The sequence below is a fragment of the Apis mellifera genome, linkage group LG10 (genome assembly GCF_003254395.2).
Source record: "Apis mellifera strain DH4 linkage group LG10, Amel_HAv3.1, whole genome shotgun sequence".
NCBI lineage: Eukaryota > Metazoa > Arthropoda > Insecta > Hymenoptera > Apidae > Apis > Apis mellifera.
The window spans coordinates 2047323-2062649 of record NC_037647.1 but is presented as its reverse complement, the minus strand read 5'-3'; the positions used below and the strand labels follow the sequence as shown (position 1 = coordinate 2062649).

The 15327-nt window shown below is 40.6% G+C and overlaps 1 long non-coding RNA gene across 1 annotated transcript; it reads right to left on the bottom strand.

Moving 5' to 3' along the window:
- Positions 1-3504: 3504 nt before the first annotated feature.
- Positions 3505-15020, bottom strand: LOC100577201. Its single transcript, XR_003305385.1, has 3 exons — positions 5624-15020; positions 5435-5563; positions 3505-4840 (listed from the first exon to the last, which is right to left on the bottom strand). It is a non-coding gene; the product is annotated as an uncharacterized LOC100577201 (long non-coding RNA).
- Positions 15021-15327: the final 307 nt, after the last annotated feature.

Below are 15327 nucleotides of genomic sequence, written 5' to 3'. Positions count from 1 at the left end.
ATTATTTCAGTACTTTCTCATTTTGGCAAACATTAATTATTACATTTTTCATCTAAGTTTCTAAGATAGGAGTATTTCTGATAGTTCTTGGAAATGAAGTAATTTCAATTGAAAAAAAATTGAAATTTCCAAAAATTACGGAAATAATATAATATGACTAATTATAGTTTTGAAATAAAATATATACTTTCTGAATTCTATACGCCTAGTTTTCTACTTCTATTTTAACGCAACTGCAAGACTCTGGTAGCCTTGGATTTTCTTTTAATTCTTCTGCGGAAAAGATACAAACTGAGAGGGGGTTGGGGAAACAATCGTTGCATAGAAGGGTGGTCTCCAAGGATAGGCCCTAGCGGGATCGCGACGCAGCGCGTGAGGGTCAGGATTCATTACAATTGTTTCTAAGATGCATTATTATTTTTAATACATTTTTTATTAATTAAAAATTTTCAAAATACAAGTATCGCCATTATTTAGAATACTTCGATTTTTCTCTCATAAACGCCGACATAATATACAATATATTAGAGAAAAACTTATAGATAAAAAGATATTAAAAATAAAATAAATATCTCTTAAACTAAAGGGTTATTATTATATATGGCTTAAAGCTTTTTTCTAGAGAATATCGCGACATATCGACTGAAACATAAAAAATATACAATCGTATCAATGAAAATTAAAAAACATTGATAATTTTTTTACGAGTCAACCCACGAAAAAACTGGGCGCCAGAATATAGCCCTTTTTAAACCATTCAACTTTTATCTGAAACGTTTTTTAATATTCTGAATAATAAACGAGATATATAAGAAAAAAGTTTTCGAAATTCCTAGAGCGATAGAAAAATTTTTGTCCAAAAATTCCACTTTGTATTAGGAGAACATGATGTGAGAGGAGGTCGACCTCCTACAAATTTTTAATTTTTGCTATATCTCCTAAACTAATGGTTTTTCGCTATAAGTAGGTTAATACTTTTTTATAGGAAATTTTACGCTCTATCGACTGGCGCCTTAAAAAATACATGTTATCAGTAAAAAAATAAAGTTGTGCTTAAAAAGCTCTTTATTGGTCAATCTGTTAAAAAAGTAAGAGCGCAGGAATATAGCCCTTTTTAAACCATTCAACTTTTATCTGAAACGTTTTTTAATATTCTGAATAATAAACGAGATATATAAGAAAAAATATTTCGAAATTCCTAGAGCGATAGAAAAATTTTTGTCCAAAAATTCCACTTTGTATTAGGAGAACATGATGTGACAGGAGGTCGACCTCCTACAAATTTTTAATTTTTGCTATATCTCCTAAACTAATGGTTTTTCGCTATAAGTAGGTTAATACTTTTTTATAGGAAATTTTACGCTCTATCGACTGGCGCCTTAAAAAATACATGTTATCAGTAAAAAAAATAAAGTTGTGCTTAAAAAGCTCTTTATTGGTCAATCTGTTAAAAAAGTAAGAGCGCAGGAATATAGCCCTTTTTAAACCATTCAACTTTTATCTGAAACGTTTTTTAATATTCTGAATAATAAACGAGATATATAAGAAAAAATATTTCGAAATTCCTAGAGCGATAGAAAAATTTTTGTCCAAAAATTCCACTTTGTATTAGGAGAACATGATGTGACAGGAGGTCGACCTCCTACAAATTTTTAATTTTTGCTATATCTCCTAAACTAATGGTTTTTCGCTATAAGTAGGTTAATACTTTTTTATAGGAAATTTTACGCTCTATCGACTGGCGCCTTAAAAAATACATGTTATCAGTAAAAAAAATAAAGTTGTGCTTAAAAAGCTCTTTATTTGTCAATCTGTTAAAAAAGTAAGAGCGCAGGAATATAGCCCTTTTTAAACCATTCAACTTTTATCTGAAACGTTTTTTAATATTCTGAATAATAAACGAGATATATAAGAAAAAAGTTTTCGAAATTCCTAGAGCGATAGAAAAATTTTTGTCCAAAAATTCCACTTTGTATTAGGAGAACATGATGTGACAGGAGGTCGACCTCCTACAAATTTTTAATTTTTGCTATATCTCCTAAACTAATGGTTTTTCGCTATAAGTAGGTTAATACTTTTTTATAGGAAATTTTACGCTCTATCGACTGGCGCCTTAAAAAATACATGTTATCAGTAAAAAAAATAAAGTTGTGCTTAAAAAGCTCTTTATTGGTCAATCTGTTAAAAAAGTAAGAGCGCAGGAATATAGCCCTTTTTAAACCATTCAACTTTTATCTGAAACGTTTTTTAATATTCTGAATAATAAACGAGATATATAAGAAAAAATATTTCGAAATTCCTAGAGCGATAGAAAAATTTTTGTCCAAAAATTCCACTTTGTATTAGGAGAACATGATGTGACAGGAGGTCGACCTCCTACAAATTTTTAATTTTTGCTATATCTCCTAAACTAATGGTTTTTCGCTATAAGTAGGTTAATACTTTTTTATAGGAAATTTTACGCTCTATCGACTGGCGCCTTAAAAAATACATGTTATCTGTAAAAAAAATAAAGTTGTGCTTAAAAAGCTCCTTATTGGTCAACCTACTAAAAAACTGTGGAGGTCAGAATATAGCCCTTTTTAAACCATTCAACTTTTATCTGAAACGTTTTTTAATATTCTGAATAATAAACGAGATATATAAGAAAAAAGATTTCGAAATTCCTAGAGCGATAGAAAAATTTTTGTCCAAAAATTCCACTTTGTATTAGGAGAACATGATACAAGGAGGTCGATCGAAAATTTTTCATCTATTTCTGAGTCCTTATGTGACTCAATTCTTAATCTTCTTGGGTTTTTTGCAGGTTATACTTTAGGTAATCGAAACGTTTGTCCAATTTTATTTTGTATTAATAGAATTTAATGTAATGAGAATGTTTTCGTATTTATTTTATTTTTACCGTTTATTTTTTTTTATTTTTTACTGTTTTTTTACTGTTGCCATTTTTTTTTAGTTTAACAAATTTTTTTTATCATAATTTATATATATATCTGGATCTTCACCTTTTGCATACTTATGTTATTCTACCATTTTTTTATGATTAGTGTCTTTTTAATTTAATTTTTTAATTCAATAACTTAAATTCAAACGAATCCAAGAAAATTAATAAATGATTAATATATTAATTGTATATAAAAACTTGATTCCAAAATTTAAAATAATCGATATATGATTAATTATTTTCGCCAGAGAGCGGAAATAATATATCTTTTAACACAGTGGTTCTCCGTCTGGTTCTCCCTTGCTGTCGTTGATTCAATTGATGATATTTTATTTATTATAATATAAAAAAAACTTAAAACCAAAAAAAAAAAAAAAAATAAAATAAAATAAAATTATTCTACAATAATAAGACAACATTAATTTCTTTTTTTCATTTCCTTTATTGTATATATTTTACAAATTACATTACAATACAACACATTATGTTACAATATACATTATAATATATATAATATATATAATATGTTACAATATACATATTACAATATACACATTATGTTACAATAATATAAAAAAAGAATTCAAATCTTCGAAAAAGATTTAATCCAAACTCTTCTCTCTTCTTAATTCTTCGAAGAAGACTCATTCCAAACTCTTCTGCCTTCTTAATTCTTCGAAGAAGACTCATTCCAAACTCTTCTCTCTTCTTAATTCTTCGAAGAAGACTCATTCCAAACTCTTCTGCCTTCTTAATTCTTCGAAGAAGACTCATTCCAAACTCTTCTTCCTTCTTAATTCTTCGAAGAAGACTCATTCCAAACTCTTCTCCCTTCTTAATTCTTCGAAGAAGACTCATTCCAAACTCTTCTCCCTTCTTAATTCTTCGAAGAAGACTCATTCCAAACTCTTCTTCCTTCTTAATTCTTCGAAGAAGACTCATTCCAAACTCTTCTCCCTTCTTAATTCTTCGAAGAAGACTCATTCCAAACTCTTCTCCCTTCTTAATTCTTCGAAGAAGACTCATTCCAAACTCTTCTCCCTTCTTAATTCTTCGAGGGACACTCAACACCAAAGTTATTCATCCGAAATCGTTCGTCACCAGCGGGCTCGCGATGCCCTTATCCGGGAGAGAAGATACTTTCTCCGGTCACGCGGGATCACTGGAGGCTCCTTCCTCCCCACCCTTCGTTTCTCACACCCGGGGGCCTCGCTCGTGGTTTCGGGGCCGCGACAAATTGGAAATTACCCTTCCGCGCGCGCACGGTCGCCTCGATTGAGATTAATTGATTTTTTTCGTGGGTCCAGCGCTCGCCATTTTCGGCGCGATCGAGATCGTGAGAACCGTGACGGGCCGATAGAACGCCTCCGGGGCGAAGAAGCGTCGAGATGGAAAGCTGGGCCGAAACCTCGAAACGAAACCTCTTGGCCTTGCGTCACACGAGAGATGTGTATACCTTGATCGTGTCGATGATCACGATAAGATGATGAGCGTTGATGGTTCGAACGCAGAGAGGGCAGAGAAAATAAAGGAAGGAAGAAAAGGGGGCCAATTGGTCCCGGCGACGTCCTCCTTGTAATTGTTCCCTCGCCGAAATTGGACCCCTGTCCACTTGTTTCTCCTCTCGTCTACGAGGTACACGGGTGTCGACCGTAAAAGATGGCCGCGAGATCGTTTTCAACCGTGTCCGGGTAATTAAGAGATCGTTTAAACTGGACGGGGGACTCGTTTCTATCTTTGCCACTTCGTGGAATCTCCCTTCCTCCTTTGGTGATGGGTTTTCATGGTGAGCCGTAAGGAGAAAGCGGAGGGACGGTTTAGTGAATTTCGATGGGAGATTTGTGTAAGAGTTGGCCTTGATCCAGTTTCTAGAGGCTGGCCCGGATGGGATGGTATCTGGAAAATTAGGAAGCGTGTATGTATCAGTCTGTTATTAGATTATAACAGTTATAAATATCTTTAGGAAAGGAAATTTCAAAGAATTTTTTTTTATGTCTAATTTAAAAGTTGATTAATAAAATTTTGTGAAAAATTTTGATTTTAATATATATAAAAAAAACTGTTAATTAATTTTATGTAAAACTGTATACTCTTGTAATTGTTCACATTTATATTTGATATTTTTCAAAATTATTCTTGGATTTGGATTCTTAACAAGGCAAAATATTATTGACAAAATGAATTAGAAACGTTAATACAAAAAGTATACAGAGAAATGATTCACGGAATTCTGATCGCGCAAGGAGAACACCTTCATTAGAAATTGAATTCTTGTTTCTTTCCTTCGAACTACTTCGAATATGTTAAATTACAAGATGCGAGGCATTACAAGATTGGTTGCAGCTTCGATAACTATCTAATCACCAAATTAATCTCGACTAAATCAATCTTAAGATCGATCAATCTCTAACGATCTATCCGAAGGATCCCATCTTTCTCGAGTCCAATGAACGTATTCTCCTCCGTATAAAAGAAATATGGAACACAAACCTGACATTTCAAACCTAAGAACGCGCACTCATAACGATAATAAACCCTCGTCAAATCTTGCGCAACGCGGGATATTTTATCCTGTCCCTCCTCCCCTCCCTCGATCCCTCGACTTGCTTAACGAGAAAACTAAAAAAAAAAAAAAAAATAAAAATACAGATACAGAAACACAGAGAAAAACCAACTTACACAGTAGTAGCGTACAAGATGAAGTCAGACGTAACGTCTTGAAGAAGGCGTAATGTTTCCCCGTTGCCTCGACGCTCCCATTCACGGTTACTAAATGAAGCGTCTCTCCGGTTGCCGGATGCAGGGAGACGGTAATTTTATCCTTTATTCGGCCCGGTGTACGAACCGATTAGAATTGCAACTCCCGCGAGCGAGTTTCGTCGGCGTCCTTGATAAACGAAAGCGCCTCGTTTCCATCTACGTGATTCGCGTACGCTTCTCATCGCCTTCGTCGTTAACCGAACAATCTGGTTAATAGTTATCGCCTGCGTCGTCGCTCATTACCACGCTCGTGTTCGAGCGTGCTCTCGAGCACTCTCGAAAGAAGGCACGGAGGAGCGCAAAAAGGAAGGAGGGCATTCCACGGTATACACGATGATTCATCTGGACTTTTCTTCTCCCCCTCCCCCCCTCGTCCCGCTCTTATAATCATTTGACGTGCTCGAATGCGCGACGAACGCGATGGCGCTTGCCATTTATTATCGAGCGACACAGATATTATTACGGCGGAGGGAGCGCGGCGCAATTCTTAGCTGCCGCAAATTGAAAATTGAATACGAAACGTTTGCTTCTGCTTTGCTGAAGGGGAGGGGCTGAGGGGAGTTTTTGCCCCTTTGAACGAGTTTCGGAGGAGATTTGAGATTTATTCGTGCAGTAAGTAAAAATTGTGTGTGGAGAAATTTGATAAATATCGACGCGAATGCAATTTAGAATTTTATTCCCGGAAACAAGGTGTTTTTTTACAGGTATTTGATCGCGCTTTGATTTCCACGAAATGCGAATTTTCTTGAGCAATCAATTTTTTTTATAATAAATGAAGGAGAATTCTAGATCCCATAAGTTTCTTCTATAGTTTTTTTTTATTATATATCGTTGAATATTAAAATTGAACGTCGAGGATGTACGGATATTGCGTGAAAACAAACTGGTTAATGAATCATTACATTTCCGAGAAAGCGATGAGTATTGAGAACTAGCGAAATAAAAATTTCGAAAAGTGTTCTGGGTACCGAAAACTGGTTCTATCCTAACCGGATTAAGTGTCATACGTAGAATTTCTACGTAAGAGGAATCACTTACAATTCTGGGCATAAGATAAAATCGATTAGATGACCGTGAAACACGCGTATTTTCCTTTTATCAAGATTTTAAATCACGCTAAAAAGTACATTCTCGTTTAAAAGTTTTCATTTCCTTTGTATTAAAATTAATTTTATTAAGAATATTCTATGCTCAAAATTAATCTTAGAATTTTGAAAAAACTACATTATAAAAATCTAAAACGTGGAAAAAATACTGAAAGGATTCGAAAAATAATCCTTTATTATTCATTAATCCAATTCAATGAAGCGATATTCTCACCAAACCTACGATCATCCATCTAAGTTCTGCGCGATCTAACCTGCACCCAAGCCCGCGATCCTCCAATTTTTCCCTGCACCTGCAACCACCGTCCCCGTGAAAGAAGAAGCACACACACACACACACACACACACACACAAGCGCCACCGTGTCCCTTCCCACGCGCGCGGCAACAGCTACACATTAATTGAAATGTCACTCCCGCCGCGACATTTTCACCTGGCATTCGCCTGCCGCGTTCCCCGACGACGCGGCAACAGGCCCCGGTGTCACTTCCTGGTGTACCTTATTAAACTGAAAATTAACATAGACGGGCCGATACGGTCTCTCGAGAGGCGAGTCCCCCGGTCTCCGGGGAGAGAAGAAGCTACCTCTCGACGATCGAGAAGGGGGGAGGATGGAGGAACGAGACGGGTGGAGGAAGAAGAGGGGGAAAGGAGGGGAAATCGTGCACCGCCAGGGGGAAATTTATCACCATAGAAGCAATTAATGGGATTTTTCTGAGGCATGCGCCTGCCCACGGCTCACGAGCACGGTCTCAGCACCGTGCTCATCGTGGTCACGTCTTGGCGTGCGCACACGTGCACGCGTACACGGACGTGTTCGTGGGCTGTCGGTGTGAGAGAAGCGCGGCTTATGTAACGTACTGCTGGTCGGGAGGACCGATATTAAGGCCACGGCTGAGAACGCCCGTCGAAATCGTCCCGCGGTTCATTAGGGTGTCTGAATAATCGAGCGCGGCCGGTGTACCGACTCTCGTCACGCTGGCTCGAGCTTCTTGCGTAGCGAGATCTCTCGGGGATTTAACTCGTTTAATTGAGGCCTCCGGGTACTACGAGGTGCGAGCTCGCTGATGGATTTTAACCTTTTCCACCGAGCGAGCGGTGTGTGCACGCTCACTCGGCTCATTAGGGGTCTAAGTGATTCTCTCGAGCGCGCCTCGAAACGCGCTCCGATGCTAATGTCCCTGTTTAAAGTTTGGCGGGGAATGATTCCTCGGATTCCGTCCATTGGCGGACGGAACACGGAGCGTTGACAAATTGAACGGTTGTTGCAGTTTGGATTACCCTGACACGAGATTGAATCAACCGTGAAAATTGATCCCAAAGTGTTTCTCTAACAAATAAATTTATGGAAAAAGAAAATTATCCGAGGAAACGATCCGATATTACTTCGATCGATCGATAGATAACGATAGGATGTCCGCCTCGGAGGCAGCTCGCTTGACACGATTCAAACCCCTGATAAAGCTCGATAAATGTTTCGAGCTGAAATTGATGGAACGATATCCGATACCCACTGTGTACCAACCCCGCAACATTGTGACTGCGAGCAGCCAAGAGAGCATCAACCATCAATTCCGCCCCGAAATATTTATTATCAATCTTTATCATCGTCTTAAATCATGTTCTAAAGGCCACATCCCCAACACTCTTGCTTCTCACCTCTCTCTCTCTTTTCAGATCCTTTATCGCACGGTCAAGCAACACCTCGCCGGTTTCCGTGTAGCAAAAATGACGAGGAGGGTCGCGTGCTTTAGCCTCCGTCATCGATACACCACGTTAACGTGGCCGTAAGGGCGCGCAATCTTCGCGCGATAGCGGTCTCGCCGGCCGAGTTTGACGTTAATTGGCTGTAATTACGGGGCGAACCGCTTAATTAGGTGGGCCCGGGTCGACGGAGGCGCCAATTCCGAAATTTATCGATGCAAGGGACGGTGCCGGCTCGAGATCGGGCGGCTCCAAGGCGAAGAGGGAAAAGAAAGAAAGAAAAAAAAAAAACAAGCGCGTGAAACGCGCGGAAAGGGGAAGAAACGGCTCGAAAGCGCAGAAAGGGGGAGAGGATCCCCGCGACCCGTTCCAACCGCTATCGCATCTCGCGATCTTGGCCGATGCGGTCGCCGAGGCGCATGCGCGCACCGTCCGGTGTTAATTAACCGCTAGAGCTCGCGCTCTATCGCTGCGCGCGCATTCGACCCGGCCGATTTTTACGGGCGAATCGAGGCGATTTTTTTTTTTCTCTCTCGCCAACCCCGGCGGCCGTATCTGCCGCTTCGAATCGGAAGCAGCGCGGAGGAGCTGAGAATAAGAGGCGCGAAACCTGGAAGAATTCGAGGCGCGCGAAACTCTGCGCAACCGATCCCCTGTGCCCCGCAGATAGCCGTATCGGGGCCGGCTAATCGCGCCTCGCCGTGTCCACCCATCTCTGCACCCACTACCGGTACACGCTCAAAGGTATCGGGCGAAGATCGGCCGCATCGGCGCCGGGTTACCGGCGCGATTTACCGGATTTCTCGCGGGAAAATTGCCGGCCTCGCGCGCGCTCTCGACCATCACCCTCGACCGGCAAAGTCGTGAGAAATAAAGTCGGTGTTTTAGACACGCGAAACGCGTTCCCCTCCCGTCCCGCCTCTCGCCCTCTCCTCTAGCCCGGCAACTTTGTAACGTGAGTAGCAAGAATTGCGAAGCACGGCTGGGGATCGTCTCGTTTGATGATGTTTGGAGGTAGGGAAGAACGTTTGAAAAATGAATTGGCCGAGGAATTTTGCAATTTCATTTCATAAGTCGCTTTACCACCTGCGCCTTTTCTTAGGGTAATTATATAAATTCCTCGTAACAAGCTTCGAAGCCTTGGTGCCCCGTCACTTCACTCGGTCATTATCCCCTCGTGATTCTTTATCGACAGACGCGAGAGTAATATAATTCTCGTGACATTCAAGTACGATTAACGCTTGAGTGCGGAGCTGTACGGTCGGAAGAAGCGAGGGGAAACGATCGATCGCAATCGCGTCCTCCGTGTCTCGGGTCTGACGATGACCTGGAAGCTAGAGACAGATACTGGTTAAATGTCACTATGAGGTTTACTTAATCGGACGGGGATCGGTTCACACGACTCATCCCGTTTCGTTTTCCATGGCCGTCTAACTGGGCTACGGGCCATTATCCTCACGCGATCGCTTGCTAAACGTTTGACGCCCGGCAGCGGGTGCGAACCATGGTTCAGGGACGTGTAATAGTCTAATGAAACGAATCCATGTTTTAGATCACTCAGAAATTCATACCTCTGAATCTTCGTATTTATTCATTAATTGTAGACAATCTGAATTTTATTATTATTACACGATTGATATCCTTGATTCCTTTTTCTTTTTTCAGATTAGATATCTCTTGAATACTTTTAATGCATTTTAAATGCTCTCTTTACACATATATTTCTCAATGTATATATTACAAAAAGAGAGAAAGAGATATATCAAACACGTTTTCGAAATATCGTTCATCGTATATTAAATTTTATTATACTTTTATCAAATTTTCCCTCTCTGCTAAATACTAATTCCTCATCTGGTGACCGGAACCGATTCTCTAAACACGTGCGATCGAGCCGCGTCTACGAAGCGATCGGCTCGCACCGTCCGTGGAAGAAGAGAGACCTCGTGCACTTCTTGTAAAACGTCGGGACGTCATTCGTTTTGACGGTTAACAAGTCTGGCTCTACTGGCGAGAGAACACGAAACACGAGATCGGAGAGCCGCCGATCACACCGATCGTGGGGCGAGTCACCACTCCTTTATAGGTGACTCACCCGCCCGATCTTCCTACCCGACTCGTATATCTCCTCCTTGTCCTGACGGTGAAGGAGGAACAGTCGGAGATAGAAATAAGAAAAAGAAAGAGAGAGAGAGAGAGAGAAAAAAAGGGAAAGAAAAATAATCGTGAACTTCCCACGTTCCGAAACTCTCGCGCGCTGCGTCTCGATTCGACCCCGCCCCGAGCGATATCTCGTCTGTCGCTGGCCCATAAATCGATTTCAATCGGACATCCGCGCCTCGGACCGGAGGAAATATTTCAGGGCCTTCACCAGGGCGCGCCAAAGATCCTTATCGGGCGATTTTATTGTTTCGCAGATAATAAAGTCGCTCGTAGACACGGGCCTTAACGCCTCGATCTTCCGTCTCGTCGGGTCGGAACACGGGCATGATGAATTCCTCGTGAAACTCGATCAGGTTCCGATACGATCTTCGGGGTTCGATCTTCGATGTTGTTGAACTTGATTCTATCGACGGATAGATTTTAATAGTTCCTAATAGCGGAATCGCTCGAAATATATCAAACAATTGAAATTCACACTCGAAATATCTATTAATTTAAAATATACGACATTTTTAAAAGTTGATGATACGAAAAAGAATTAGAGTGAGAATTTAAAATTACTTACGTATTTCTTGTTTATTGTATTGTAGCGATTCTTCGTACAATAATAAAGGAATTAGATTCTGCATCAGTATCTCACGAAAATATTTTGTACCTAGAGCACATAAATATTAAATATTGAATATAACTAATACTTGAATCTGATTAATTGGTATATATAATAACAGTGGTATGCAAATGCTTTATATACATCAAGATTTTTAAACATTCCTTCCATCATATCTTACGAAACGAATTGGAACAAAAGAAAAAGCACTTTAACAGTTTCTCGTTCCTTAAAGATTCGATAATTGAAAGAAACAATATCCATATAGTTTCCTTGCCGGCTCTCTCGTATATCCTTCGCGTTTTCCACGTCGATTTCACGTGGAAGAAAAAAAGTTCGTCGTTCTAAACGGGTGATTGGGCGGCGTATCTGATCGTGGCCGTAATTGCGTCCCGATGGTGGCGGACGATTGTGCGATTTTTCATCTCTCGATCACGGGCCTCGATCGCAACGCAGATTAACCGGCGAGAAGAGAGAGAGAGAGAGAGGAATGGCCGCGTTCCAATCGCTTTCCATATCGCTCGTTGGCATAATTTATTAAAGGGATCGCGAGAAACGGTCAAGGACCAAGTTAGAGCGCGTTCGTTCGTTCTCTCAGGGCCGTGAAAGTTCCTTGACAGCTATGGAACGGCGCATCATGAGAAACTGGCGCATTGGGAACAGAAACAGCCGAACTTATTCAGGCTCGTTCCAACGAAATTGGCGAGTGTTTATTCGCCCTGAGGAATCCAGAGATCCAGAGGATCGATACGATACGATGTAGTCAACTTTGTACTCGTATGTTCGATCGATGTCGTGATCGGTATAGATCGCGTGGCGCGAAACTGTACGGATCCAGGAGTCGTATGAACTTTTGCTCCATCGATTTGAATGTCACGCGTGTGTGTGTGTGTGTGTGTGTGAATTGATGATGACTGGCGGTGATTTAGTAGGTCTTGATATTGGTAAATGGAAAATTTATTATGTTGGAATGAGGCGGTGTTACCCGCAATTCGAACACTTTGAATTATTCGTTTATATTAGTTTCTTTTCAGAGGCTGGTAATGATCGTATGAAAGTCTAATTTGTCATTCCTGATAGAGTGGAGAGACAAACTATTTATTCGTATTAAGCAGTCATCTATCAGTTTAGGATGATATTGGAATTTAATTTTATTATTAACCGTTCTTGAACTCTCTACTTTAAGAAAGAACGTATTAATGTACAATTTGAAATAAATGTTAAACGCGATTCTATATTTTATTCCAATCCAGAGTGATTCTGTCACGATTTGTAGAAATTTAATACGGGGAAAGGAAATTTTAGAACAAACCTTTAACTCCATCGATCGTAAAGAAAGTTGCATCCTCATTGAATTACCTCACCTTCCCTAAACAACGAACGGGAGGCTATTCGCATGACCGTACACCTTCGAAACGAATAAATTCCTCCTAATGCGTCTACCAATTTTGTTCTCGGCCATCATCAAGCAGTTCATCGTATTACAAACACAGTCCATCTCTCGAGGCGCCCTGAAATGGAGGCAAATTTATCACAATTATGTCATTTTATCGTAAACGGTCTTTACGGCTAGATCCTGGCAATATACGTGGTGCTCATGAATCGGATGGAGCGTTGAATCAGCGTTTACTAGTTTTTCTCACGATCCCACGATAGACCTTGCTCGAAGGCAAGAATAACGCTACGCGGGGATCGAAAGAAGTCAGGAATCCCGTAATCCGCGGCATCTTTGCCGGCGAAAGGCCGGGGGTGGTGTTATTCCTGGCGCTGGCCGTGGCGAGGATTCGAGATACCGAGGCCCCAGGTAGCCGAAACGAAAACGCATCGGTGTGTATCCCTGGGTATAACCTGCGAACCGATCGAGCAACATTAATTGGCCGCTCAAGGCCTTCTCCCCTCGAACGATGTTACCCGGCAAGTGTGTGGGATAGAAGAAGCAGGTGCAAACGAGCAAAAAGATCGGACTGGTAAGAGTAAAAAAAGGAATTGGCTCGATCGGAGAGGAATTACATAAGCGGAACAGGAAGGTCGGGGGACTCGAACTCTTGATGGCACAATTTCTTTTCGAGAAACTCGATGCTTTATTTTAAAACGCTTCCTGGAAATTCTCCTTAAACACAATTGCGCCTTTTTATTTAGAGATGTTTGATGATATTGGATTTTATATATTCGATCAAACTATTTTTTATTAATTCTTTTCCATAGAAAAGATGTAGAACGTTGCCTGTTTTAAGTGTACAATGTTTACGTATGAAAATATAAAAATATCTTTATTTAAACGACGAATATATAAGAGAACAATAGGAATTAATTTTAAAATTTGTTCACCAACTGATTTTTACATGCATGAGAAACTTTAGACGCTTTCTAGACAGAATAATATATAATTTAAAAAGACGAGCTAAAAACACGACAGCCACAATTACACAAAAATCAATAGACAAGATCATCATTCAAATTAAACGATAAAATATCCTAAGGAACAAGTTAAAACATATACAACATAACAACACTAATAATAGTGGAAAACATTCAAACTTCGAAACTGTTTGAAGAGGAATATTTCAAAAATAAATAATTTGCACAATTACAAGAAACTCATTTTACAAATAAATCGATTCCAATCAAACATAACCAAACAATCCATTACGCGACCACTCGAAGCCATCAATCACCACCTCGCCCAGCTGGCCTGCGGCCATCGTTTTTCATTGTATGAAAAATACCCGACTTTCCCTCCCTCCCTCTCTCTCTTTCTCTTTCCCAACACCACAGTCCCCGGAACGCACGCTTCCGCGAGGTTGCGAAACACGGCCGCGCGGACTTTCCTGGCCTGTGGCCGACGTGGAAGTTCCACGAAGCCAGCACCCGTAGCCAGAAAGACAAAAGGCGCGGTTGCGTCGAGGGCGAGCCGCACGCATGTCAATGCACCGGCAATTAAACCATGTTTGGCGCTCGCGCCGACTCGTTTTGTTCGCCGACGTCTCGCGAGTAACCGCTCCTCGCCGCCTGTCGACCTCACAACGGGAAAGTACTCGCAGAAGCGCCGCGCTGATTTATTTCCGCTTGAAACCGCCGCGTCTCCTTTTTTCCCCGGGATTTGTACCTACGTTGTACGTGGGTACAACGTGGACGGAGAAAACCCGAGTCGTCCAAGAAACAACGGGTCGACGGATGATAAACTGGGGCAGCTTTTTGCGAGAGGAGCGGAGAAGAAAGTCCCTCTCCCCTCCCTCCCGAGCGAACCTTTTTTACGTATGATCGAGCGGCGCTCGAGGGGGAGAGTGACTTTTCCTCGAGCGTGGCATTTTTGTCCGGGGATGTGTCGCGGATGCGATCGCTCGATTCTCTGTGTCGCGGTTTAAACGGCGATTTATCAGCTACAGATTCGTGACAGTGATGAATGCCGATTCAGGAGGAGCTGGAAACCGGGTCACGAATCCGACCGCGGCAGGTGACTACACTCGCCTAACCGAGCGCTCGTGTCTCCGATAGGCAGTGATCTACAGTGGGATAGTTATTGTGCAACTATGCGGATTGTGCGACGATTTTTGTGATCTTTCTTTTCGAAATGGTAGTTGAGATATATATGTTGGTGGAAACGATCGAACGTTGGAAATTTATCGATATTTATTTCGTATCGAATTGCGATAAAGAAACGTGAAATTTTGTGTAAAAACATCGAAAGAGAGTTTGTGAATCCTTGGATAATAATTTCGGTTCAAGAATTGTTGGATAATAATAATAAATAATTAGGAATATAAATGTGAATTGCAATTTTGAATATTTGAAACTTGAATTTTTGTAGTTTTTATTAGATAAATATATTCTTGGATTAATAATTTTTCACGCACGTTGCCTATAAATTTTAAAAACAAAATTTAATAAAGTGATAAATTTCGAATTTATATGTCGAAATTATACGTCGTATTGTGAAAAATCGTCTGATCACCATCTCCAAGATGCATATCTCACCGATGAAAATATTAAATAACGATTACCGGTCGGATAATCGAGGACCACCGATGTAATTACACCGAGAA